Source organism: Peromyscus leucopus, chromosome 19, assembly GCF_004664715.2.
Source record: "Peromyscus leucopus breed LL Stock chromosome 19, UCI_PerLeu_2.1, whole genome shotgun sequence".
Classification (NCBI taxonomy): Eukaryota; Metazoa; Chordata; class Mammalia; order Rodentia; family Cricetidae; genus Peromyscus; species Peromyscus leucopus.
Window position 1 is genome coordinate 64377482 of NC_051079.1, and position 23365 is coordinate 64400846.

Here is a 23365-nt window from a genome sequence, read left to right on the forward strand (position 1 = left end):
AAAACAGGATGGCATTGTCCAGCTTGACAAGACCATGTGCAATGAGCTGCAGCATAGCCACAAGAAATGGAAATTTTGGTACAAGACAGACCAAACCTCCAGGAAGTTTGGAGATGTTCATGGAAGAGGCACTGGGAACTCACCAGAGGAGCAGAGAGGAAGGAGGAGGGAGGGATGAGAAGAAGGAGGAGGAGGAGGAGGAGGAGGGAGCAACAATTAGCATTTTGCCATCACTGAAGTTCTCACCCACTGTTGTGGAACATTTGTTTAACTATGGAAAAAATGTGTTGCATTTGTTTAACTATGCAAAGATGTGTTGCTGTTTTACCTTGCCTGCCTAAGGTACCTTGATTAGTCTAATAAAAAAGCTGAATGGCCAATAGCAAGGGAGGAGGTATAGGTGGGACTTCCAGGCAGGAAGAGTAAGTAGGAGGAGGAATTTAGGCTCAGGGGAAGAAAGAAAAGAAACACCAGGGAGATGCCAGGGGCCACCCAGCAAAAAGTCCCACGGCAGAATGTAGATGAATATAAACAGGTTCTATTAAGTTATAAGAGCTAGTGGGACAAGCCAAATCTAAGTCTGAATATCCATAATTAACAATAAGTCTCCATGTATTTATTTTTGAGTTGGTTGGTGACCCAAAGAAAATTTCAAGCACAAATGGCACCCAATGTGGGGCCCAAATTTCCACATTGGGTCTGAGAAAGCTGGAAAGAAAATGGATATGGTTCCTTTAAGCGCAGCTGCTGTGCAACAAAACACTTGTGCATCTGACAAGCTAAGTAGAAACAGCAATTTAAATAAAAATGCCTGCCACTGTACAGGCACCAACTTGCTAGAGCTGGGGCAGTTAAATGCAGCTCCTGGTTAAATGCAGCTCCCAGTTAAATGCAGCTCTCAGACAGGCCTGTGAGTTCAAGGCTCAGCTTTCACAGACCCAAGTGGGGGATAGAGTCAACCACCAGAGCTGCACAGTGGAAGACCTAGCTGCTGCTTAGCAATTTAAGGTTTAGCTTGACTCACGTGGTCGGAGAACACTACAGGTGCATAGTAAAACAGGTCCAGGCTGAAAAACTTTTAAACACATTACAGTGTATATAGGTGCTTAAGAAAGAAAATGAGTATAGACAGTCATAGAAAAAATTAATAGCTTAAAAATAATAACATCTTTAAAGAAAGAGCAAAGTAATATAAAAAGAATAAGCCACACAAAGATGGGAAATACACAGGGGGTCTGGATCCTGTATGGTGCTTTGTTGGCTTTGAATTTTTTGAATGATGATGAGTGAATGACAGCTACTGAGAGACATGGAATTGTAAAATGAATTGCTGAATTAAACCAGCATAGATACTTTAGGGATGTCTTAACTTTAAAATGGAATTCAGAAAATGTATTGAGTTGGGGGAGAAGTTATGCTTTTATTTCCACAGGAAATGAAAGGCTGTGGATTCCACATAATTAATAAAGACTGGATTTGATTGGGAGAGACACTCTGAAAATCTTGGCTACAGACATAAAGAAATAAACCTAGAAAAGCTACAAGACAGGGACTTATCCTTGACATGGGAAGAGCTCTGAAACTGGATGAGACAAGAGAAATCTTGTTGGTTGCAGAGTCCTTGTGCCTTATTATTACATGCTATCCTTTCATATGGCATGGATAAAGGTTTAGTTATACAGTCAAAAAAACTTAGAAGTTAGCAGATGTCTTTTACCTTCTCAAACAAAAAAAACAAAAAATCATCTTTGGCTGGCTTGTGTACAATACACAGTCCATATTGTGTTAATGCAGATATGTATGTTACCTTTGAAAGTTTGTGTTTTCAGAGCAAGGGGACCATAAACCAGGTGATCCAGCCTCTCAGAGTGCCTCTGTTTCCGTTTCCTCAGAGTTCTGCATTCAGAACAACTTCAAGGCTACTTACTATCTGTGATGGTCCAGCCTCACAGACTCTTGTAGCTAGAGTTTTCCTGCCTTGCCCACAGTCAGGACAAATCTTTGTCACCCGCCAGTTCCACAGCCGCTCAGACCCAACCAAGTAAACACAGAGACTTATATTGCATACAAACTGTATGGCCATGGCAGGCTTCTTGCTAACTGTTCTTATAGCTTAAATTAATCCATTTCCATACATCTATACCTTGCCACGTGGCTGGTGGCTTACCGGCATCTTCACATGCTGCTGGTCATGGCGGCGGCTGGCGGTGTCTCCCCGCCTCAGCCTTCCGCTTCCCAGAATTCTCCTCTCTCCTTGTCCCACCTACTTCCTGCCTGGCCACTGGCCAATCAGTGTTTTATTTGACATACAGACCATCCCACAGCAGACTCTTCTAGACAAGACTTCAGATAAGCCTTGCACTTTCCCATTACACAGAGATTGGACAACAAATGCTATAGCTAGTTTCCTTAGGACTTGACCATTATCTCAATTTTCCACTCTTGTACATCTGTGGACTCGGCTTGAAAACAGATGCACCTGTGGTTGGCATTCCTTAGACTCTGAAACTCAGTGACATGTTGCCAAAACCCAATAAGTTCAACCTCATGCAATAACCACAAAGGGCACCTGTCCCCACATAAGCCCAGGGTATGACTTGAATGGAATACCTGGGAACTGTGCTGGCATTTGAATTAACATTGACCATGAGCATAACCAAGAATCTTTAAACATTCATTCCACATGACAGAACAATCTACAGCATGGCAGACAAGGAGTGGAGTGTCTTCTTTTCTCTTCCCATCAGTTTACATGGGACCCAAGAGGGAGGGACCATGCCAAATGGAACCACACAGGGTATGTGAGGACCCTGTTGTCAACAGACACTTGCCAGCAGCTTCTCAGGGTCCAGGGGACACTGGTTGTTTCTTCTCAGCTTGGTGGCATTTTCAGATAGATGACTGATTAGGTGAATATCAAAGGTTGGTGTGACCCAGGATGCATCAACGTTTCCACCCCTGTTTTGAAAGATCAAGACGAGACATAGAGAGTGCCGGGGGTCACCCAGCTGGCAACTCCAAGGCCAACCAAGTAGGTCTCCAGACTCCACGGCCAAAACTCTGTTTGCTCAGCAAGCACCTGCACCGAGTGGGTGCCTTATACATTTGCTCTTCCAGATGCCCCAGCTGAGACTGGAATCAGAGTGGCCTAAAGGAGGGAGGCCGTGGGCTCAGCCAGAGTGCCAAGCACTACTCAAATGCTCACTTCAGAACTTGGGAAGCTTCTCCCCATCGCTGTTTCTGCCAGTGCTCTGCATCTAAAATTCCTTTACTAGGAGACAGGAAAGTCCCCCGAGTGAGCCACTGGCCACTGCTTCCTGTTGGGGACTTTCTGTAGACAAGAGGTCGCCCAAGCAGGATATACATGAGTAGTCTCCCATCTGCATGCTGTCTCTGGACCAATCACTTGCAAGCATCTCTGACTTCTGTTAGTTTGCTAGTTTGGGCCCCACTTCACAGAGCAGATTACTGAGGTCAGCATGATCATTGGTGAGTCTGTCGGAGTCACAGCTCTCCATGGGGCAGGCCCAGAGCATTTGACCTCAGACCCACCTGGCTGACCATTGAGCTCAACTGCCCCAGCTCCTTGATCACACATTTTTATTCTTCTGAGCTCTTTTCATTCTGTTTTCTCCCCAATATCTTCTTCTCTAGGCTTCACAGCAGCAGTTTAGTTGGAGACAAAGAGTGGTGAGGAAGGTTATTCTGATTCTAGTCTACCTGGGCCCGTGTCAGAGAGGCTCTTCCTTGGACTCAGCAGGTGACATGGCATCGTGAGCAAGGAGAGGACAGAAGCCACATTGAACAGGCAAGATACCAAAGAGCAGTCAGACTTGGTTTGTAAGAGGGAGATAACGCAGAACAGGCAGAGCAAGTCAGGTGCTTCCCGCTCTTCCCCGGAGAAGACAGCTGGGCAGACAGCTACAGCCCCCTGCGTATTAGCTCTCTTCACACTGCTATTAGCGGTGGTTTTTCTCCTAGCTGTCTCCCTACCCAGAGCCCCAGGGTCAGTGTCACCTGACACCAAATGGCACAACCCTCAAAGGTCCGGCTTTCTGTTCAGTTACTCCCACTTCCTACAGAGACCCCCCCCCCGCCGCCCCCCCCGACATCAGAGCAAACCCCCAGACTTGCCATCCAAAGACTAATGCCAAATGATCCAACCTCCCCTCCCCCGGTGCTTCACACTAAGGCAGACCCCCTCCTGGTCGTCCACACCTGCCATGCAATAGATGGCAGCTCTAAATAATTAAGGAGAATCATTTTGTAATGTCCTGACCCCTGCATATTGCACATCACTCACTCTGATACCTCTGCTCCCCCTTGCTCCCTCCTCATCTCTCTCACTCCAACAGCTCGGGTCTTCCCTCCTAGGCTGCCACTGAACACCTCATCAACTGACCCCCTGAATATTTCACAGCTGAATCATGCCCCTGACACTCCTTTCACAATACAGTGGAATCGTGCAAACAACCAGGATGGGGTGGCCTTGATGCTCCTGCCTCAGCCAGGCAATGTCTGAATGATCTGCTATAAAAGGTCACCCCAAAGAGTAGCAAGCCTGGAGGGAAGACTCTAAGGCAGGGCAGGCAGCTCTTCCCTCCAGGGTCTTCCTCCCAGGAAGAACAAAAAGCCTCACACAGAAAACAGAAATCCATCTGTACAAATAATTCTTCTGTCCGTGAATTGTGTGCAGTGTGTTAGGGTAGATCACCTCCTGTGTGCCCTGGAACCCAGGGGCTTGTGACCCACATGGGAGAAGAGGGCTCTCTCTTGAAACTATCAGAGAAAATGGCAAAGGTCTAGAGCTGGTCTGTAAGAAACACCCAAGAGCTATTACTACTTGCCTGTGGGGACTGTCAGAGGTGGGGAAGGTTAGACACCTATTCTTCACTCTATAAACTGTCTACTGAGGTCTGTTTACAATAGCTCACCTCCCAGTTAGTTTAGGCTTTTACATGTCTGTACAACAGAATAACTTCTAAGCACTTTACAGTGCAGAATCTGGTTTCTCTGTTAACTTTTCAAAGTTTTGACACGTTTATTAAAAATTTGCCAAATCAAGACTGGAATAGAAGCTGCTGAGGTCTATGAAGTGTCTGTTGTCTGGGGTTTACAGGATCTAGAACATTCCCTGGCAATGGAGATTCTCAATAAAGAGTCACTGGATGCTAAATAAAGATGATGCTATTGTTGGGTTTCAATTAAAAGCATGAAAGACTTAGGGGGAGAGGTACCATAATCAACCAAAAATTATAGAAGGGAATCAGGAAGATATAAATAAATAGAAGGTGAGAAAGGACAGTCTAACCAAAATAGCTTTGGATGGATGGATGGGTGGGTGGGTGGATGGAAGGATGGATGGATGGATAGATGGATGGATGGGTGGATGGATGGATGGATGGATAGATGGATGGATGGATGGATCAATGGGTGGGTGGGTGGATGGGTGGATGGGTGGGTGGGTGGGTGGATGGGTGGATGGATGGATGGATGGATGGATGGATGGATGGATGGATGGGTGGATGGGTGGATGGGTGGATATTATAAACCAAGAGAGAAAGAGGTGGAAGAAAGAAGCAAGCCAATGGAGGATGAGAAAGAACATGAGATAAAACAGGGAGCTTGGAACCTTGAAAGACAGGCAACCTCTGTTGCAAGGTTGCCGCCAGACATGCCATAGCTGATGGTCTGTCTGCAGCTCTGCATGAAACAGCCAGGGCTGAGACCAGGGCTCATTCCACCCACTGCCTCCACAATGCTCCTCTTTCCCTGAACCATCAACCCCAGGCCTAAACAGTACAGAGCCTCCTCGCTTCCGAATCTGAGCAGGGATGGAGTCAATGAATAGCACATTTCTAGGCTGTGTTCCCTCAGATTCCAATGTAGTAAACTGTACCCAGGAATCTGTATGCTGTTTTCAAACTGACAAATAATTTCAGATTTATGAAGTGACAGTTTGATATTTGTACATTATGGGATGGTTAAACTGAGCTAGTTAATCATCACACATGCGTAAACTATTTTGTGATATGAACATTTTGTTGCAATTACTGTTGGCAACTTTGAAACACACATTGCAGTATCATGACATTGTCACCTAAGAGTTCTGGTTTCCTTCTTAGGAGAACTAGGAGGGCCTGGAACCACGTGACCCAATACCAGCATGTATTAATTCAGGGTAGATACCGAGTTTACACTGCATACGTTTCTTCATTTTTTAAATGTTTCCCAATTTGAGGACAAAAAGCTCATGTAATAAGTGATCTTGAATAGTCGTCAATAGCTGTGGTCACTCCCAAGGGTCATCTGCTTGAAGCATCAAACAATGTAACACAAATGGCTAGTCTGTGGCCTGGATTACCTGAAAGTTTCCTAAGCGCCTAGAGATAAGGGGGAGAAAGCCCACAAGGAAAGGCTGGCAATGCTAGAGACAGAAGACCAGCTGTGTAATTTTGTTAAAATCAATTTCTTCCAGCTCAGTTATAGGCATGCAACCAGTACTCAATAAATCTCTGCAGTGGGGCTAGGGGATGTGCTTGCCTAATTCACACAGGTCCTGGGTTCAATCTCCATCACTGAGGAGAGAGACAGAGGTGGGGGGGACAGAAAAATAGAGGGAGGGAGGGAGGGAAGGATAGAGGGAGGGTAGGAGGGAGAGAGGGAAGGAAGGAGGGGAGAAGGATGGGAGGGTCATAGTTCTGTTGTGGATCTGATTAACCAAGACCTAACTGGGTCTGTGGTCACTTCCAGTACCTAGCCCAGGACTCTGCCCACAGACATCTCAGGTCTAGGCATTGTTGTGAACTTTATACCCCTTCCACAACCCTTACAGGAAACAGGAAGTTACCTTCCCAATCCTTCACCTCCCCCTTCTTCTGGGGAAGTGGAAACTGTAAAGCACAAGGCTCCTTGGGGCGCAGCCCAAGTGTGATTATGAACCCTATTCAGTAGTTTTTGAGTAAGACAACAGGAAAAACAAATTGCTTTTTCCCCAGTTTGAGCCCAAATAATGCCAGCCCCGAGATTTGAAGACTCTAGGCCCTGGTGAGAAGCTGGGATAATTATTCTGACAAGCTTCCAGAAGATTGCAGAGAAGTAATGACTCCGTAAACAACCCACAGCATCCTTCCCTCCCGGGCCCTGCTGATTTTGGTGAGGTTCTTATTTCTGCTTTGCAGATCCCACCCTTGGCAGAACTGAAACCTCAAAGCCTGGGCTTCAGGATTCATTTTAGCCTTTATAAACCCACCTGAGTTCTCTAACCACCTCTCAGGTGCCCAGCACATTCCTCAGCCTCAGCCTCTCCCCTGTGATATAGGAATGAGGAGTGAGCTAATAATACTTAATTTTCATTCCATTCTGTGTTTATCTAGCATGAAAAGCCCTGTGCTCATCATTACTGCAAGGGTGATAAAAGTGAGTAAGAGCTAGTTCCTGCCCTTCATCAGCTAATAGGCTTGGTGGTGTAGGGACAAACTCCCCAGGACAGAAAAGTCAAGCAAAAGCCACAGGAGGAACATAAGGATCATGCAGGCAGGAGCTGGAAGAAACATTATTCTGAGGAAATCTGAGGAGATTCACGGTGGAAGCTAGGCTGCTTAACTTGGGCCCTGTAGGGCAAATGGTTTTGACTAAGACAGACAGAGTCAAAAGGGACTTTTGTATGTAGTATGTAGCACAGCATGTAGTAGAGCTGGAATCTGAAAGACCTGGGTTCGATTCCCCCATGAGGAGCCAAGAGAGAGCTAGCACGTACTCATCTCAGGTCTTAAAGGGTTCCCGTCTAGGCCATGGCCCGGGGGTGGAGGTGGGGAGTAGGCACCTAACAGTTACCTGATGCCTACTAGGGCCAGTGCTTTAGGGTACAGGCAACCACCCCTATACTCTTCCTTAAAAAAAAAGTCATGGTGACTCACCCCCATAATCTCAACACTTGGAAAACTGAGAAAGGATGATTGCCTCAAGTTCAAGACCATTCTGGCCTACATACTCTGTCTCAAAATACATATATTTTTAATCAGCAGAGCCCTTTCTTCAACATGAGATAAATGAACCACAATACAGTAACCAAAGCTGAGACTTAGTGGTTGATGCTGAAGTGGAGCAGGCAAAGGCCCGGATGCTACAGACAAGTTCTTCAGTCCCCTTGTTACAATTGAGAGGCGGACATTTAGGGAGCTGAGTGAGCTGGGCAAAGCACAGGGCCAGCCAGAGACTGAACTGGATGCTAAGCCCCGGCACGGCATCTCGCTCAAAGCCTGTGATGCCGCCATTTGCATCCTCTTGTCTTCTGAAAAGGAACCAGTCTAATACTTCATTTAAGGCGGCACATTTACAGCAAGCTATCAGACACAGAAGTTAAGGTTCATAATGGCAATAATCTCCCCACATTGGCCCGTGTTGAATGGGAGAGTGCTAGGTAGGCAGATATAAATACAGGCTTTATTACACCACATCACAAGGCGAGGGAGCTAATGTTGCCGGGAGAGCATCCATCCCCACATTTCCTTATTTTTGCATGTCTTAATTTGCAACTTAATGTGGCATTATCATAATTTTTTGCATTATGTAATGATTAAAGTGAGGCATATCATATTTATTGATTTATTTGATTTATTTAAAATGTAACCATTGCCCCAGGGCAGGTGCATGTACAAAATACAAATGCAACAGTTAAATTGAATCCAGCAAATAAATTCCCTATTAAGAAAAGACATTTTAGAATTGTCAAGATGATGAGAAATGCCTTCCTGGCAACATCTGGAGAGAAAGGATCTTAAGAGGTCATCTAGTCTAACCCTCTGCCTCAGGCAGAGTTGCTCCTAATCTCCCAAGACTGAGAACCAACTGGTCTCTCTAACAATTCTAGAAAGAACCACTTCCTACCCCATTCTCTCACCTGCCCTCCACTCCAAGACCACCATCCCTGGCCTGCATCTGTGAAGTCTCTTTTTCCTTAGAATTATGTCCCCAATAGCACTCTGCTTTAGTCTATAGCCATCACATTCTTAAAGTCTGTTGCTCAGTCCATCTCTCCTTACCTCTTCCTCATGCCTTGCATCCTAAAAGGCTCAGGTTAGAGCATCAGGCTCTCGCTATAGAGTCTCCATTTTCCAGGGAGAAGGCAGAAAATGCAAATGGGCACCCTTTACTTCTCTGGTTCCTCATCACAACTGGCTTCACTCAATTCCATGAGCAATCTTTTCCATTTCTGAATCTCACTGCAGCCTGTCAAGCCTATCAGGGGTCTGTGCTATGACTGTCTCACTCACTGGGACCTTGCCCCCAGGATTTAGCAGAATGCTCAGTTCTTAGTATATCCTCAGTACCCACGGAAGGGAAGAGAGGGCAGTGGAAGAGGAAAAAGAGAAGGAAGAATGGAGAAAGGGAAGACAAGAAGGAGGGTGGGAGAGAGAGAAAGACAGAGGGAAGAAGAGTGGGGAGGAAGGGAATAGGAAAGATGGGAGACAAGGAGAACCAAATTATCGAATCATGTCTTCCCACTCCTTTTCAAGAGAAATCCCAATTGGATTCTCTCTCCTGCTGGACATAAGCAGTTGGAGTGTTCCTTTCCCTTCAGTCTGCTAGGAAGTGTCTTATTCTCCAGGGTACTGGCTAGCCAGAGGCAGCAAAGGTGCAGCCTTTAGGGATATGTCCTTCCTCCACTGGGATACCAGGGCTGGGAGGGCAGCCTGGAAGCTGGAGCCTGTAATGGGCAGCTCCGGATCTCTGTCCACCGGCTTTCCCAGGGATGTCTGGCCTTGGCCATGGAGGCTTAAGACGGTCAGTCCTTTTGCTAGAGCTAGGGTAGGAACTATCTCAGGTAAGGCTGAGGGTGGAGTTTGGTTGGAAAGAAGAGAACCTTCTAGATGAAGTCATAGGCAAAGAGAACATTGCTGTTGAAGTAAAAGGATTTAAGAAGTTAAAAGGATTTAAGAACTTGCTGACTTACTAGGAAAGTTAGACTGAGGCCCCAGGCTAAAATCTCCATGACAAAAGTCAACAAAAAGAAATAGAAAGTATTACGATTGAGCTTTGGAAAAAATAACACCCAAGGAGGACGGTTGCCCAAGAACAGTGGCTTAAATTAAAAAGATTCAGAGGTGGACAGGTTTTTCAGTTCATTGCAAACTCAGTATGAATTAATAAAGCAATATAATTGTCCCCAAAAAGCTAATTAAAATCCTTATGTGGTATTAATACAAATTTAACTTCTGTATTGGAAAAGGTGAAGCTCCCACTGTGTGGTCTGTGCATTGGAGAGGCCACATCCACGCCTCCGCTTTCTTCTTCTGGCCTTGCTGATTTAAAAGGAGCCTTGAATTCAGCTCACATTTGGAGAGATGGAGAAGACACCGGGGGCTTCCTTCCCTAAGCACTGGAATTAGAAATTCCTGGGGTTCCTTAAAGGAATTTCAATATTCTTTTGAGTTGATTCCTTTGGCTCCCACTGGCCTCATGGCTCCTCTCTGGTTTCCAGGGACTTCACTAAGGTGGACTGTAGATAGACTTGCAGTGGACAGAGCAGCAGGGGGGTAGAGGCCTTGCTCCTGACACACCTCCCCTTCTGCAGAAGTGAACCCCTGCTGGAGAAGGTGTCTGCTGCTGCTGCATTGCATGGCCATCCTCTGAATGTGGCTCTCAAAGCTTCATGATCTATTCTCCTGGTCTTGGACTCCCCCCATCCCCCAACTTTCTGGCTCATTGCTTGGAATACCTGGTGCAAGGAAGGAACCTGAGTTCCATGTCATTGTCGTGCCAGGCTCCTTTTCCAAGTGAATTTCCATTCTGGGCGTTTTATTAAAAACATTAGGAGTAATCGGGAAACCCAGAGGTTTAGAAATGGGGCACACCTCCCCAACCAGACTCAGACAAAAAGAACTTTTGTTCTACAGCTGTGGGAAAACCTGAACATTCTGACCTTAAGAACAGTTACCTACTCCTATGATATATGTAACAAGACAGCCTTTCTCTCTCTGGTCATTCAGTGGGCATGTCTTCAACACCCTGTGTCTACTCCTCCTGGAGTATAAAAGAGAATAAAACGCAAGCCCTACACATGGCAAGTATGGGTATAAAGTCATGAAAGGGTATAAAGATATAAAGGTATATAAGGGTATGAAAAGCCAGCAAAGCTGACAAAAAAAAAAATGTATCCTGTGACCCAGGCAAGGGCCAGACAGAAAACATACATGTGTTTACTAAAAGGCAGTGGTTAAAATATGCTATAGCAACACTGTTTGAAATGGCTGAAACCAGAGACTATTCAAAAGCCCATCAACTATACCGTGAGTAAATAAATACATGTGGTGTATTCCCACAGTGAACTACCATGCAAAAGTGAGGATGGATAACCTTTACAACTCACAGCAATAGAGATGCACTTAACAAAATGCGGAGCACGAAAAACCACACACGGAAAAGTGCAAGCTGTATGATTCTACTTACACATGGCACAAAAGAGAGTCCCTGTACATGCTTGGGTTGTAGAGTGCCATTTTCTTCTGGGGACTTTGAGGATGCAGCGGGACATGCTGGGGGCACCTTGTGCCAGTAATAGTCTGCTTCTTGTCACATAGTGTGCCCAGTTAATGACCATGCACAACTTCATTCTTCTGCCTTGATTACCTTTCTGTGTCTCTGTTCCAAGTCAATCCGAATTGTAAAGCACAATAACAGCATGGCCCTGGTAGCACAGGTTACCAAGCAGGTCAGTCTCAGCATTAAAAGATGAGGTCTGGATCAGCCTGTACGGCTGTGACCAAATGCCTCCCATTGTATGGCTTAAATAGCAGATGTTATTTTCTCACAGACCTGGAAGTTGGAAGTAAAGATGCAGACACAGGGAGGTGCTGGTGAGGCCTCCTCTTGCCTTGTAGCCGGCCACTTCTTGCTATGTCTTTACATTCATGCTAGAGTTGTCTGTCTTCGTCTTGTTAGAATATTTGTGATCCTAGTGTGCTTGAACTCCAGCCTTAGGACCTCATTTAACCTTTAATCGCCTTCTAAAATGCCTGACTCTTAGTCTTTCTTCAGTGCCCATGATGGATCAGTTCCAGCATCCGCCTCAGATACTGAACTCCAAGGATGCTCAAGTCCTTCTGTAAGATGGTGTAGTATTTGCATAGAACCTGTGCTCACCATCCTGTGTGCTTTAACTCATCTCTAGAGTGCTGATAATATCAAATACACTGCAAATTCTGCATGAAGGGCCATTATGATATCTTGTCTAGAGAACGATAACCCCAAAAGAGTCTAAAGCTGAGCATACGGTCACATGCTTTAAATACCCCAGTGCTCAGAAAGCAGAGGCAGGAGGTTCACTGGGAGTCCAAGGCATACCTTCCCTTCTTAGTGAGTTCCAGCCAGCCAGGGCTATATGGCAACACCTCATTTCAAAACACACAACGAATCTGGCCATGTCCAGTACAGACATGGCCATTGCAAGCTTAATTACATGAGGGAAAAGAAATCAAACCTTCCTCCAGTATTTTCAGTCCCTCGGTGGTGAATCCATGAATATAGAATCTACATCTGCGCGTGTGGAAAGTGGACTAGATACAGTCACATTGAGGTCAAGCTTCAGTACATAAATGTTGGAAGGACACAATTCTGTCTCTGACAGGCGTCACGCAGGAAGCAGTCAATGGGACACAAAACCATTGCCGTACAGCACCGGTACAGGCAACTGGAAGGTACAGAGAGTGAGTGGACAGAAGGGTTGGGTGTTACTGGGACCACTTTCTTGGAAGGTGAAGCCCAAGAGAGAAGAGCCAAGAGGGAGAGGTCTGTGTAGACCTGGGTCCCAGCGGTGAGAGCACAGAAAGTTCAGACCCCAGGGAGGGGATGGTAACAGTAGTGTTGTGTAAAACAGGCCACTTGGAACTGAAGCATGGAGGCCGTAGTGGGGAGGGGAGGGGTCATAGCATGGGGGTGCGTGTGTTTTCCTGCCAGTGAGGAGTGTTGTATGTGGAGGCCGATGGTCACCAAGGAGGTGGTCAGGGAAGGCATGCTAGGGACTAGATGACAGGCAAGCAGCATGGGGAATAGTTAGTGTGGTGGTTGGAATAAGAACGGCCCCCACTGGCTCACAGATTTGAATGCTTGGTCATCAGGGAATGGCACTGTTTAAGAGGGATTAGGAGGTGTGGCCTTATTGGAGTAGGTGTGGCCTTGTTAGAAGTGTGTCACTGGGGGTGGGCTTTGGGGTTTCAAAGCTGAGGCCAGGCCCAGTGTCTCTCTCTCCTGCTGCCTGTGGATCCAGATGTAGAACTCTCAGCTGCTCTTCAGCGCTAGTCTACCAGTGTGCTGCCATGTTCCTCGTCATGATGACAATGGACTAAAACCTCTGAAACGTTAAGCCAGGTCCAATTAAATACTTTCCTTTATAAGAGTTGCCTTGGTCCTGGTGTCTCTCAACAGCAATAGAACACTAAGACAGTTGGGAACAGGGTACTAGTTAGTTTTCCATTGCTGTGGAACCTATTTTGTCTCCTAGCCTCAGAGACTCCCGTCTATTCAGCCTCATCACCCCAGGCTTGTGGTGAAGGAGGTCACCAGGACAGCAGGCACAGTGGAGGTCTGCTCACCTCGTGGCACTCGAGAGGCAGAGAGGAAGAGTCAAGGGCCCCACCCCTCCTGAAGGTACCACCTCCTCCCAAATAGTATCACAGACTGAAAGGCCAGCCTCATAGCCTTCGGGGGTTACTTTCAGATCCAAATGATAAAGGGCAGGGATGCTGAGGGAGGAGATGGGAGAAGGTGTGGGAGAAGGGGGTGGTAACAGCTCACAGCAAAGCAGGCTGGAGCCAGGCTGAGCTGAGTCTGAAGTGACTCCCCAAAGGCCTTGATATTTGTTTCAGGGAAGAAGGTAGAGATGGTCAGCTCACCCAAGGGAGGCCGGTCCATGTGTTGGCCAACAGTCATGTTGACACTACTCTGTTGATTCAGCAGTGGCTGACCCTGCTGAATAGGAACCCCTGTACTACACTTATGGATGTCCATCTCATCACCTTCAATCATTTTCACCAAGAGTGTGCCATAGACCACAGCCTTCTCAGACTGAAAGGCCTTCTGAGTCTCTAGTCCGGTATCCTTCCTCCAAGTTAGGCACACCACTAACCAAGGGATTAAAATGACTCAATCTTCACTATGGAAATATTAATTTTTACTTTGACATTGAGTTTTCAAGTGTCCTATCGGCAATGTGGGAGGTTTAGTTGGGAAACAGGTGTTTGAGTTGTTAGGTCCTGGCCTTGCCAGGAGCTTGAAACAAAGCAGGTGTTCACATAGAAGCATTATGAGCACTACAAAATGAGAGGAGCCCTGTGCTGAGCACAAGACCTGTTCTTAACAGCCTGTCACTGGCTGAGGCTAAGTCCAAAATTATCAACAAGGCTAGCTAGGTGGTGGTGCACACCTTTAATCCCGGCACTCAGGAGGCAGAGGCAGGCAGCTCTCTATGAATTCAAGGCCAGTCTGGTCTACAGAGTGACTTCCAGGACAGGTTCCAAAGCTACATAGAGAAGATAAACCCTGTCTTGAAAAAAAAAATTATAAGCAAGGCATGATGATCTGTTGCTTGACAACTGTGGTGGTTAATCTCAGTTGCCAACTTGGCTGCATCTGGAATCTACTGAAACACAAGCCACTGGGTGCTCCTGTGATGTGCTATGGAAAGGGATATTTGTTTAACTATGTAAAGATGGGTTGCTGTTTCACCTTGCCTGACTAAGGTACCAGATTAGTCTAATAAAAATCTGAATGGCCCATAACCAGGCAGAGGAGGGATAGGTGGGGCTGGTGGGAAGAGAGAAAAGGATAGCCAGCCAGCCAAGGGCCAGCCAGTCAGGGGCCAGACAGAAAGACACGGAAGAAGCGGGAAAACAGGATGCACAGTACATAGATGAGGCAAATGAGCCTTGGGGCAGCATATAGATGAATAGAAATGGGTTAATTTAAGTATTAAAAAAGCTAGCTAGAAACAAGCCTAAGCTAAGGCTGAGCATTCATAATTAATAATAAGTCTCTGTGTCATGATTTGGGGGCTGGCAGTCCAAGAAAGCCTGCTACAGTGATCAGATTATTTGAGGTGGGAAGACTCACCTGAATGTGAGTAGCACCTTCTAGTAACAATGCAGATAAAAAGACATAGGGGAGGGAAACTTTGCTTTTTGCCTGCTTGCCCTTATTCTCACTGGCAAGTTCATCCAGGCTGCTGTTGCAGCACTCTACAGATGTTACAACCAACTTTCTCAGAATTTCTACACAGATTGAAGACCAGCAGTTCTCTGCGAATCCCCACGCTTTCAGCATCAGATTGGGACTGCTGAGACATCCGGCCTCACAGACTGAGCAACTACCAGATTCTCTGCCTCTCCAGTGTGAAACAGCCATGGTTGGACTACGCAAGCAATATTCTGTAAGCCAATCTAATAAATGCCCTTTAAGTCTTTTTTTTTTTTCATTCTATCAGTTCAGTTCCTTTAGAGAACCCTGACTAACCCACCAATCATACACAGACTTCTGTCTCTCTCTCTCCACCAGGCTAGCCTCGGAAGGGTTATAAGTTCACACCACAAAGACCCAACGACACAGCAAGGAAAAGCCTTCATGGCCTTCATCTCCTGGAGCTCAAAACTCTCATTCCTGCTGTGGTGGTTTGAATAGGAATGGCCCCCATAGACTCGTGTGTTTGAATGTTTGGCCCATTGGGAGTGGCACTATTAGGAGGTATGGCCTTGTTGGAGTAGGTGTAGTCTTGTTGGAGGAAGTGTGTCACCGTGGGGGTGGCTCTGAGGTCTCATATATGCTCAAGCTATGCATACTGTGTGACAGTTCACTTCCTGTTGACTGTGGATTAAGATGCAGAACTCTCAGCTACCTCTCCAGCACCATGTCTACCTGCACGCTGCCATGCTTTCCACCATAATGATAGTGGACTAAACCTCTGAAACTGTAAGCAAGTCCCAATTAAATGTTTCCTTTATAAGAGCTGCCATGGTCATGGTGTCTCTTCACAGCAAAAGAACACTAATTAAGGCACATGGAGACGAGGCTGCGTCTGGCTCCCGCTCTCACGGCCATTGCAGTACACTGGGCAAAGGAGATCCTAAGAAGCCAAGAGGCAAAATGTCCTCAAATGCTTTCTTTGTGCAAACTCACCAGGAGGAACACAAGAAGAAGAACCCGGATGCTTCTGTCAACTTCTCAGAGTTCTCGAAGAAGCGCTCAGAAAGGTGGAAGACCAGGTCTGCTAAAGAAAGGGGAAATCTGAAGACATGACAAAGGCTGACAAGGCTTGTTATGAGAAAGAAATGAAAACCTACAACCCCCTCCCAAAGGGGAGACCAAAAAGAAATTCAAGGACCCTAATGCACCCAAGAGGCCTCCTTTGGCCTTCTTGTTCTGTTCTGAGTATCGCCCCAAAATCAAAGGAGAGCACCCCGGCTTGTCCATCGGGGACGTGGCTAAGAAGCTGGGGGAGATGTAGAACAACACCGCTGTGGATGACAAGCAGCCCTACGAGAAGAAGGCTGCCGAGCTGAAGAAGCACGAGAAGGACATCGCTGCCCACAGAGCTGAAGGAAAACACGATGCAGCGAAGAAGAGGGTCGTCAAGGCTGAAAAGAGCAAGAAAAAGAAGGAAGAGGAGGAGGATGAAGAGGATGAGGAAGAGGAGGAAGAAGAGGAAGATGAAGATAAAGAAGAAGATGATAATGATGAATAAGTTGATTCTAGCACAGTTTTTTTTTTCTTGTCTATAAAGCATTTAACCCCCCTGTACACAACTCACTCCTTTTAAAGAAAAAATTGAAATGTAAGGCTGTGTAAGATTTATAAATAAGCCGGGCGGTGGTGGCGCACGCCTTTAATCCCAGCACTCGGGAGGCAGAGCCAGGCGGATCTCTGTGAGTTCGAGGCCAGCCTGGGCTACCAAGTGAGTTCCAGGAAAGGCGCAAAGCTACACAGAGAAACCCTGTCTCGAAAAACCAAAAAAAAAAAAAAAAAGATTTATAAATAAAAAAAAAAAGACACATGGAGACTTGCTTCTATCTCATCTGTAAGGAATTAGCCCTCCTTGCAGGGAAAAGGGACAGCCTGACATTGAGCTCCCTGTGCCCTTCCTTCACTGGCCTCCCCACACATGGCCTCTCCTCTGCATCTGTTGGCACCTGCTCTTCGCTGGTCTCTGTGAGAGCCACCTCAGCTCTCTTGATTCATCTTCAGCCACACTCCTTCAGTCAGCTTGTTCATCCCATCTTTACTGACTTCAGTTGTGTCTGTGACTTCCAGTGGTTGTCGTCAGGACCCAAAGAGCCAGACTCATGCTTCTATTGACTCCTGATATGGGCACCTGTGGTCAGCCTCCCTGGGGTGAGCCCGGGCTGAGACCCCTCTCTGGCTCCTTCAGATTAAAGCCCATATCCTGACCTGACTCTCAGTGTTCTACAGGAGCTGGCCTTATTCTGTCTCCAGTGTCGCTCTATGCCACAACCTTCTCATATGTGTCCCAGTGACTCATGGGTTCTTCACTCCTGGGGCCTTGCTTTCTGCTACTTCCATTTCCTGAATGTGCTATCCTTCGATTGGCTCCTTGTCATTCTGACTCACTTAAGTTGGGAGATCCCTGCCTGTGTAAACTCACCAGGCTAATTGCCCATCCCTGCCTGTTTTGTGATCCTGGCACTCCCATTGTCTGAAATGGTCTCACTCATTTGTCTGTTCTCCCTTTTATCCTTTCCCTTCCCCTTCTGAACACAAGCTCTGGGCAACACAGACCAGCTCTCGCCCATCCAACACTCTATCCCAAGTACCAGGAAAAGGACTGGCACACACAGATAGAGCTGGTAGCTACTGAAGAATGAGTGGAGAAGGTAGAGACAGCATCACCCAAGACCTGCCTTTCTCACATCACCATGTTCCCAGGGATCAGCTGTACCCCCAGAACATGCTTGGTGGGTACAAGAGCAGCCTGTGAAATGCCAGAGGCCAGAGACTATCAGCCTGACTGGGGGAGTCCACCACCTGGGGTGGGCATATCCTCTAAAGAAGGAACCAAGACACTGGGCAGGCCCAACATGGCAAGGAGAGCCAACTGTTGTCTTTGCAGTGTTGGAGGGTCATGGGAAGAAAAGGTTCATAGACTTTCCAGGCAGGGCCTTGTACCTTCTGGCTCCTCCCCCAAAAAGCCTTCTCCCTGAGTCATTTCCCCTCCCAAAGTGTGGAAATGATATCAAGGCCCAAGCCCTAGAGCTCCTCAATGTTATTTTGGGCAAAAGGAGTCTTTGCAGATGTGATTAAATTATCTTGAGATAAAGAGAGAGATAAAGAGGGTGCTGGGTGGCCTTGAAGTACAACCTGTGTGTCCTATAGAGAAGGCTCAGGATAACTGTCACAGACAGGAGACAGAAAGTTGGAAGACGTGAAATCGGGGACAGAAACTGGAATGGTGTGTCCATGTGCCAAGGGAAAAAAAAAAGTGAGCAGTAAAGAATGGTTTCTTTCCTCCATCCTCCAGAAAAAAAAAAAAAAATCAGTCCTGTGAACCCAGATTTCAGCTCAACGAGGTTGATTGCAGACTTCTGCCCCCAGATCTATGAGAAATAAAGTTTTTAAGCCACCAACACAGTAGTGACTTGCTTCAGTCATGACAGAAGTCTAATTCAGATCTGCCAGCGTGGTCTCAAATCCCCTGGGACCCTTTTGTCACTAGTGAAAGTAGCTAGCGATGGATGCGTACTAACGTCCAAGTGGGGATATTTCATTTTTAGTATTTAATATTTTTCATATTAATTTTTTAACTTTGTGGGTGAGAGTACATGTAAGTGTATGTGTGTCCGTGTGTGTCCTCAGGGACGGGGGAGGCCAGTGGTCAAGGTTGATGACTTCTGCCTCTCTCCAGAGGATCTCACTGAACCTAGAAACCACCCAATGGCTGTCTGGCCCGTGAGCCCATGGATCTGCCCGTTTCTGTCGTTCACTACTGGAGTTACAGGCACACACCACTGCACAAGGATTCTGCTGTTCGTCTCATTAACATGGGTGCTGAAGAACTGAACTCAAGATCCTCAAATTTGGTGGCAAGAGCCTTACCAACTGAGGTATCAGTCCACTTCCCTAAAATGAAGTTTTAAAACTCTCTAAAGGATTCTAATGAGTTAGGAAGCACTGATTTGGGGTAAACACATGAGTGGCAGGGGAAGGGGGGTGTTCCTAACATGGGCTTTCCCCTCTGTGCAGCCAGGATCCCAAGACAACATTTATGCTAGCACATGAAGGAGGCTTCCAGAGGCCTGCATAAATTTCTGGGTAGCGCATCTGAGATCTCTCACCTCAGGAAGTACCTGTAAGCCTGGCAGCAGAGCTGGCCAGGGCCAGGACAGGAGAAGCCCCGGGAGCACTCAGGATGGTCAGAGTGGGTTCAGTATTTTTATGGACACCCCTTCTGTCGAGCGGCTTAGGCATCCACCTCATCCTGGAAACACACAAAAACATGTCATCGAGTTACTCTTTCTACCTCTGTCTTGGTTACGTCTCCTCTCCTGCCCACCCCAGCTGCCATCCCAGCCTGTCTCTATCCCATCTCCAAGCTACAGAGGGATGCCCAGTCACAGAGCTGGTCAGCTGGGATTCGGGCTGAGAGAATTATCCGTAAAAAGAGAAGAGGCAGAATGAAGCCCCGAGGGCTCAATCTTTCCTTTCTATAGCAAGAGCAGATGGGGGAAGGGCTGCTTCATGAAAACCAGATTAGCTGGGGCCTGGACCAGTGAGGGAGGGGGAGAGGGTTAAGGAAGGGTGGGGAGGCATATGCAGGCTAGAAGGGAGGCACCAAGTATGTACTAGTTCTGCCTCCAAAGGCAGAGCACAGAAAGCAGATCCCTTCCAATAGCTCAGGTAGACTCACCCTGCCCAAGTGCACCCACAGATAGAAGAGCACACTCACACAGGCACACGCCCAAACACAGAAGTACACACTCACAAAAAAAGAGCACACAGCCTTGAGCCGGTGGGCTGTGGTGGTTCATCTTAATTGTTGACTTGATTGAATTAAGAGGTACTCATTAGAAAAGGCAGTAATCGAAAGAGAAAGACGCATGTCTGGGAGTGTCTGCCTGAGTGTTTCCAGAGACTAAGAGTAACTGATCAGGAAGACCTGCCCTGTAGGAGGCACAGGGGAACCCAGTGGAATAGAAGAGAAAAACAGGGACAGCCAGCTAGTGAATGCATTTGGCCTCTCCCTGCTTGCTGGCTGCCATCGGGTGAGCTGCTGGACTCCGCCTCACTGGCCTCACCACGCTGGAACAAAATGTCTGAGGCTATGAGGGAAATAACTCTTCCTCCCTTTACATTGGTTCTGTAGGGTGTTCTGTCACAGCAGAAACAGTCTGACTAACACACAGGCACACCCCACAGGGAAAGGGCAAAGGCTAGGCCCAGAAGCCGGTTTCTTCCAGTCTCTCCCAGGCCTGTCTGCCACTATCTGGGCACTGTCAAATAGATCATTATTTTTCAGTCCGAACCACACTCTGGTCCAATCTCCTCATTTGTTATAAATTGTGCCAATATCCCTTCAAGATGCTCCAAGCCAATGGATCCGCCCTTTCTACTGCTGTAGCCTGGCCCCAAGCTGAGGACTTCACAGAGATGCTCTCTCCTCTCCTCGCTCTCATTGGCTTCCTAGAGCCCCACCAGTCTGAAGGGTCCTTTTAAACTCAAGTCAGGTCATGCCACTTAGCTCAGAGCCCCACCAGGCCTTGTTTGGTGTTCCACTCATGGCCCCTGTTGCCCCTCTGCTCTCCTACCTACCACTCTCCTCATCCCCACCTCCCTGCTCTAGCTCAAGCCTCCTTGCCTTACTGCAACCCTGTCAGTCCAAGGTCTACCTCACAGAATTTGCTGGGCTCCCTTGAGGATGACTGATTCCCCCCCACCCCCGCCCCATTCCACCTCCCAAGATGCTACAAGACTCTCTCTCCCTTTACCAGCCTCCCATCACACTAGACCCTTTCCTATTTAGAGCACCACATCCTTCCTTCTCTCTATCTCTGGTCCTCTCTAGTCCCCTTACCTGCTTGGTTTTTCTCTGCATGGCTGTTGCCATCTAGCAACAATATATATCACCTGGTTTATTTATTTTATGCTTTAAACCTTGAACCAGTGTCTGACTCCCATGAGAACAGATATTTCAGTCTGTATTATTCATTGTATCTCCATGATTCTAGAATAGGGCTGGCACATTAAGATACTCCAAAAACATTTGCTGAATCTTGGTTTGATCCCAGTGAAGACAGGGATCTCTCTAGGCACTCACTAGCACTCACACCAGCTCCATCCAGCTGTGAGCCAATCCCAGAACAATTTTGCTGCTCAAAGCCCTGCCCAGGCAACCCTGAGCCCAGGGTTGGGACAGAAGAGAACTGCCATCCCAGACTGGTCACACCCAGGGTTACACACTGCCATGATTCCCAGGACACTCTGGGTGGGAGAAGGAGAGGACCAAGGCAAACAGGTCAGAGAAGAACCCCAGCAGAGCAAGCAGAGGAGGGTCTCAAGATGACTTTTCTAAGGACAAAGGCACCTGGTCCACCTGCGGGGAAATTGGTGCAGTCACGTTATACAAGTCACATGCTTGTCATTTTACCCTTGTCTTACAGGGATAGAGCCATGGTATATCAAGCATGGCTTCCACCAACAGAGCTGAGGGTGGCGCTGTTCACAGCTCTACACACTTTGGCCTTTTGCTGTATGTCTATATAGCTGTTTCTGTGTTGGCTTTGCAATAGTCTTACACAAGAAGCAGAAAAGGAGATGTATGTCACTATGTCCATGTATGTGTATGTATGTGTACGTATATGCACAGATGTGTTTGTACACCTGTGTGTGTGTGTGTGTGTGTGTGTGTGTATACATGCATATGCATGTGTTACAGACAAGGATCGTTATGGTTTGAGTCTGAAATGTCCCTCCACGGGCTTATATTTTGAATGTTTGCTCCCAAGCTTTGGAACCCCCAGGAGATGAGGTCCGGTTGTTGGAAATAATATACTAGATGGGACAGTGATGGCAGCTTATCCCTGGGACAGCTCTGGCCTACTTCCTGATACCCTGATGTGATCAGCTTCCACCACAAACTCTGGCCACATGAACTGAGCTGCCCAGTCATGCCTTCCCTTCTAGGATGGACTGAAAGTCTCCCAAACATGGGTCAAAATAAATCTTCTTTTGCATCTGACCTGCATCACAGACCACATCAGGTCCCACATCTGCTCTAAGTCAACAACACTTTAAGTATCCATCTCCAGAGGCCAGCCTGGTAAACCTAGTCCTGCAGCTGGGATATAGACCTAAGGCTTTAAGTTAGCTGATAGTTGTTAAGTCTCCTACACTGCCTGAGTTCACTGCAGACAGAAAGCATCAGTTGAGGTGGTATGACGGTCTCCTGTTCAAACAGCCTACGAATGGCATCACCATGGATTAAAAAAGGGAGGTAAAGGTGACATCCTTGGAAATCCTAGAAAAATGTTTACAATAAAGACTGTCAGCCCTGTAGAGAAGGGTTCCCATGAACAAAAGGAGATGAATCTAAAGATGAGAAGCTATCAGGGGTGGCCAGTGAAGACAGGTGTGGCGGCGGTGGGGGGGGGGCAGTGCGGACAAAGAGATGGACCACCCAGACCCCTACTCAAGGACTTGTGGCCTGGCTACCAGGAAGGCAGTCATCCCTTGGGAATAGATCTCACCAGGACAGCCTCAGCCGTGGAAAGCCAACGGGCCCTCCCAGGGCTACCTACCATCAGTGAAGGTAAAGGCAACAGTATAAAAGCCAGGCAATGCCAGGCATTTCCAATCTACCATTTCAGCCATAACAATCCCTGTGGGCTCAGCTAAGCTGGGGTGATCATCATCGACGGGCTCTCCTGAGACAGGCCTTCTTCTAGCAAAATCCAGCAGGACTATCAGATAAAAGGCTGCAGAGATGGAGTGGTGTGGCTGGGACACCGCCATGGCTGTGACGTGCCAGGATTCCTTCCCTTACCATCAACCTCAGAGGTGCCTGTGGCCTTGGCTCTCTGGGTTCTCCTCTTCTCCATCCTGCTTCCTCCCTCTCAGTGGGGCCCTTGTCCTTTGTTTTTTAAGTCTCATCCCCCGCCCCCACGCCTAAGTAGAAAACATCAGTTACTGCCCAAGTCACTGGAATCCATTGTTCCCATTACAGAGCCCAAACAAAGAAAAGACTGGGTAATAATATCCGTGTCCAGATGGCAGCCAGCCCCAAGTCAAGGAATTAGGTTTCCCCGCCAGACCCTACTAACTAGCAAACCTTTCACCTTCTCCCCACCCTCCCCAGATCTACTCTGAG

At 47.3% G+C, this 23365-nt stretch overlaps 1 pseudogene; it reads left to right on the forward strand.

The window, feature by feature from the left end:
* The window catches only part of LOC114694932, a 143669-nt pseudogene extending 126835 nt beyond the window's left edge, over window positions 1–16834 (forward strand).
* Window positions 16835–23365: the final 6531 nt, after the last annotated feature.